This window comes from Phallusia mammillata, chromosome 4, assembly GCF_965637545.1.
Source record: "Phallusia mammillata chromosome 4, kaPhaMamm4.hap1.1, whole genome shotgun sequence".
In the NCBI taxonomy this organism is placed as follows: Eukaryota; Metazoa; Chordata; class Ascidiacea; order Phlebobranchia; family Ascidiidae; genus Phallusia; species Phallusia mammillata.
Window position 1 is genome coordinate 20326712 of NC_137255.1, and position 6000 is coordinate 20332711.

Here is a 6000-nt window from a genome sequence, read left to right on the forward strand (position 1 = left end):
GAATTAAGCCTTATTTTTGGTTACGCTTGCAAGTCCGTCTGCGAGATCGAGACGCGCCTCGTAGGCATCAACAGCATCAGAAAATGTTTTACTTTTGTGCTGCAGGTTACATTGACTATTATTTCGTTATCGAAAGTCATGCGATAATAGCACAACGAACTGCTGGTTTTTCTAACTATAAGGGAACTGGCTATTTGCCTGAAATATCCTTGACGTAACAATTTACGAAAAGAACGTCTGCATTACGAACTTTAATAGAACGAATTTTGACCTAGCGCAGTGGTTCTCAAACTGTGCGTCGCGACGCCCTGGTGCGTCGTTTCAATTTTCCAAGGGCGTCGTAGAATAGTTTCGTTTCGTGGCTTTTTGTTGTCGTATCAATAAACACAACTTTAATAATAAGTTTCCTCATTAACTTTTATTTGCTGGTGCGTCGCAAGTTCAGAAAAACTTATCCAGGGGCGTCGCAACAAAAAAAGTTTGAGAACCACTGACCTAGCGTAAAACCTAGTTACGTGCTTATTGCCAAACCTAAGTTTGGTTGCATTTGTACTGTTCTGTCGCTTTCGTTTAATTTTCAAAAAACAAAGCGATTTTTCTCGGCGTGTTGTTATATTTCTTGGTGTGCGCTACATTTCAGTTGTAATCAGCGATTTTACCAGATCAGCTCATCGGCTGCTAGTGTAGTGGTTGTCATGCAAAAAGCATTACATTTAAAATCATTCCTGTCAAAATTCTGTCAAAAAGTTGGCTTTTTTGTATGACTCCTTATGAGCAACTCTTTTACGCGTGTTCGATCGCAGAACAAAATAGTACAAACAAACAGACAAAACATATAACCGAAAGGTTTCAATGTTTTAATGACTCTACTGATATGCGTATGGTACAAAACAATGCAGTACAAAAACGTTATTACTGTTACCTGCAGCAAGTGCGTAAACACAGTAAGTTTTTGCACAAAGATTATCGATGCGCTTCACATGCACCACACGGCGCCGCTTTTAAAAATAGAAAAAGAAAACTAACTGACTTCCTTTAAAAACTTAAACAATGTACGGCAAAACCGCTAGTCAGCAGTTGCATTCAGAACATTATTAACAAGCAAGATAACCATTGTAGCGACCAATATGGCAAATCATTAGGCCTACAGAACTTTTGCCAAAAATTGAAGAAAAATCCGATTTTGAGTGGGGTTTCGCCGGAACATTCCAGTTTGAAACTGGTTTTAGCCGGTTTTTGCCTTCTGCCGAACTTCCTAACCTAAAAACTCACAAAGGTTTTTTCCATTTTACGGTTTTGGAAAGTCAAAAAATAAAGAAAAATATGGCGTGTACAGCCTTTGATATTGTTTTAGATTCAACAATACGTACAAAACTGGCCTAAAAACAAAAAAATGGCACGCCCAGTTGTGTCATTGGGTACTTCGGGGTATGTAAGGTAAATACATTATACTATTGACTTCTTTGTTGATCCTAATTGCAATTTTTGATTTACTCCGACCATTTTTATTGCAACGATAAAGCGGAGAATATATCAATTTTACTTACTTCTCAGAAAAATACATTTCTTTTTGTGTTTACTTTGTTTATTTTTTTGCTTCTGTGCAATATACACTGTTTGAGACTATCGCATAAAAGTAGGCCTAGGTGTAAAAAACTATTGTGCACAAGCTTTTTTGATAAAATGCTGCCTCAATGAAGTCTAAACATTTTCCCAACACTCGCATCACATGATCACAACCCAATGACGCCAGCCATTAAGCGCTGGAGAGCAAAAGCTGATTTTCCACGACCTCCTGTACAGGAATAGGCTGGACTCGATTCGGATAGTGAGGCGATCGCTTCTAGCGTATAATCCATGGCGACTGGTGTAAACGACAGGAAATTTGTCGTCGATACCCTGACGGGGAAGGTTAGATATCGTAGGCGAAAGATCTCTCAAATGTTTACAAAATTTGAGAGCACTGACACCGAAACGTCAACCATGGCTGGTCATTACTACAGCGATGGTGATAACAAGGAAGGGAGTAGTGTTTTACCTCTTTTTTTACTCGTTTTTTACTCGTCCTTTCCACCGGCTCCCGTTTCTTCTGAAAAATTATTGTCGTCAATTGCTCCTCCATCATTAGACCCAATTCCACCGACGGGTTTGGCAACATGTTTGAATGCTGCAGCAGAAGCTATTTTACTCACACAATGTACTTGTATGTTAATACGACTCTATGCAAAAAGAAATCTTTGTGTTGCTCTTTTTAATAGCAATAATGCTTTATATCATAGCAATAAAAATTTTCGAAACGTTTATTTAATGAAATGTTTGAAATAATTGACATTAGTTTGTAAGAACCAAATTAGGTTTCAACACAAGCAAATGTACTTTGATCATACATTTATTGACGGATAGTTATACGTAATTCGACTTGCAAGCGCAGTTTCTTATTCTAGACGTTGATGAGAATATTATTCAAAACATGCAAAAAAAATTTTTAGGTGTGTTGTGAAGCCTAAACATTTTTAGAATTACGTGAAATCGCAACAAAGCAGAAAATATTTTGTACCTCCAAAAGGCCCGAATTTTGTGATTCTTCCGTCATTACCGATCATACAGAGTACAGACATCAGCAAATAACAGTTTCAACATCTTCTTGTTCCTTTGTATGTTCTTGTCACAAACCAATAACTTTTTAGGGTATGTGATTACACTACGTTGAGTTTCTGCAAAAGTGTTCAAAAGTTCAAACAAAGAAAAACAAGGATAATTTAAGTGGCTACAGATCAGAAAAGTTGGCTTTCTTTGTTGACTTTTTGTGAGCAAATCTACAAAAATGTTTGCGTATTCGATCGTAGAACAAAATAGAACAAACAATATTGTATTTCAGACAAAACAAATTACCCAAAGTTTTAAATCTTTTTTATAATGACAAATATTTTGCGTATGACACAAAGAAAAAACAGTGCGAAAACGTTACTGCGACCTGTACAGGCGTATACACAACCAGTTTTTATCTTCAAAGACTCACATGCACCATGCGGCTTTTAATAATGCAAAAAGTAAACTTGCCAACTTCCTCAAAATCTTGTCATGACAATGTACGACGGTTTGGGGGTAAAAAAATCGAAGAAAAATCCCGTATTCGGTGGGTTTTCGCAGGAATATAGAGGTTTCAAACCGGTTATGACCGGTTTCTGCCTCCTGTCGAACCCCCAAGCCGGTTGTTTCCACCCGATTTTCGAAAAAATCCTAAGGCCGTAGCCTTTCCGTTTTTTCGATTTTGGGCGGTCAAAAAATCGAAGAAAAATACGGATTCGGTGGGTTTTCGCTGGAATATTCCGGTTTCAAACCGGTTATGACCGGTTTCTGCCTCTTGTCAAACACCAAAACAGGTTTAAACCTGTCATGAACGCACACACGTTTAAGCGGTTACCTGTATTGACTGCCACGTTTAAGACGCGGTACACGGTTATATACGAAACGTGACGTCATAACTCAGGGACGACATCTAGCGGTAAATACATACATCACAACTTCCCTTCGTTTAAATTGAACTTAACTGACGTCTCGAAGGGTAAGGATTCACAATAACATTCAATGGACGTAAATGAACACGATTACGCCGATATAATACACCATCACTAGTTTTTACAAGATAAGAGCGATGAGATAACTGTTTTTCTATAGTTCCCTGTTGATCCCATAGTTTGTTTTGGGTATTGTAAATTTTTACAGGAGTGTTCACTTGTAATTGCAGCATGTTTCTTGTTCCCCTGTCATAATACTTCTTTTGTTGTTTTCTTTCTTTTCCAAACGGACGGCAAGTTGAACTTTTTAACTTTTCGATATCCAGGGGCATCGTGTGTCTGATTTGCCGATCCATGAGAAGCTGTGCAGGCGATTTTCCGCAAAGGAGAGGAGCACTCCTAAATATTAACAAACTTTTGTTAAAATCCTGTACACTGGCGTGAGCTTTTTTAAGTAGTTGCTTCGTTGTCTGGACACTCCTCTCAGCCAGTCCGTTAGATCGTGGATAATGTGGACTCGAGGTTAAATGAAGAAAGCCCCATTCCTCGGCGAATTTTGCAAACTCCTCACTAGAAAACTGAGGACCGTTATCACTGATAACAGTTTCGGGAATTCCAAACCTGGAAAAAATAGTTTTCAAACCACTTATAACAGACGCCGCAGAAGTTGTAGTCAACGGGGTTACTTCTGGATATCCGGAGTAGTAGTCCACTGTTACCAAAAACATTTTTCGGTTCCAATAGAACAGGTCAGTTGCCACTTTCTGAAACGGATAAGAAGGAGCTTGGTGAGGTTCTAACGGTTGGCGTTGTTGCTGTGACCTGAATTTTGCACAAATGGCACAGGAAGAAACCAAACCAGATATGTCGTTGGATAACCCAGGCCAATATATACTTTCCCGAGCTCGTCCTTTGCATTTTACTTCACCCAAATGGCCTTCATGCACACGTTCTAAAAAATAACTGCGCATAGACATTGGAACAACTATTCGAGATCCACGAAACAAAATACCGTCAACAACAGAAAGTTCATTTTTGACATCCCAAAAGGGTTTTGCTAAAACAGGACAAGCACGCTTATGTAAAGGCCAACCATTATTTACAAGACGCGTCACAATTTGCAACTGTTCGTCACATATGGTTTTACTTTGTAACTTTTGTTTAACTAATGGCATACAAGCAATAGCGGATACAATTAGATCTACATATTCACATACACTATGACAAGAAAGCGATTGAACGGACACACTGTTCTCCACACATCTTGATAACAAATCAGCTGTGTGCATGAATTTACCTGGAGTAAACTCTGCGGTGAAATGAAATCTTTGCAACCGGATCATTAGACGTTGAATGCGCAACGGACAGTTATTTAACTCCTTGAGAAACAACGCTATGAGAGGTTTGTGATCAGTTTCTACCACAAACTTCTGACCATAAACATACTGATAAAATCTTTCACATGCAAAGGTGATAGCAAGCAATTCTTTTTCAATTTGTGCATACCTTGTTTCAGCGGTTGTTAAAGCTCTTGCCGCATAAGCCACTGGCTGCCACATGTTGTCATGCTGTTGCAAAATTACAGCTCCAAGTCCATGTTTAGATGCGTCTGCCGAAATTTTGATCGATTTCTTGGGGTCGAAAAACCGAAGTACTGGGGCAGTTGTGACCAGCCGTTTTAAATTCCTCCATTCCATTTCGTGTGCTTGCGTCCACTCCCAGTTGCTCCGTTTATGCAATAACAAACGCAAAGAAGATGTTTTAGTAGACAAGTCGGAAATGAAACGACCTAGGTACGTGACCATTCCCAAAAATTTCAGCAAGTCACCCTTAGACTGAGGACGCTTTAGTTGCTCTATTGCATGAACTTTATTTGGATCAGGTTGAACACCTGAAGCACTAACAACTTCACCAAGAAAAGTAATCTTGTCTACACCGAACACACATTTTTCCTTATTGAGTTTCAGATTATTGCGTTGCAAAACCGTTAACACATTTTTAAGCCTCATGTCATGTTCCTGCTTAGTTGAACCCCAAACCACAATATCGTCCATAGAGGTAACAACGCCGTTCATGTGTTCAAACATCATGTACACCAACTTGTGAAACACTTCTGGCGCAGAACAAATGCCGAACGGCATGCGCAAAAATCTATACCGTCCAAACGGAGTGTTAAACGTACAAAGCTTAGAACTATCTTCATCCAACTTTACTTGCCAAAACCCAGACAAAGCGTCGAGTTTAGAAAATACTTTAGCATTTGAAAATTGACTAATAATTTCTTCTCTAGTCGGAAGACAGAAATGCTCACGCAAAATTGCTTTGTTTAAATCTCGCGGATCTAAGCAAACTCTTAGTTTTCCGTTTTTCTTTTCTACTATTACAAGAGAGTTCACCCACTTAGTTGGTTCTTCTATTCTTTTGATTACTTGCATGCTTTCCATTCTTTGTAGCTCCTGTTGTAGTTTGTTTTTAAGTGCAA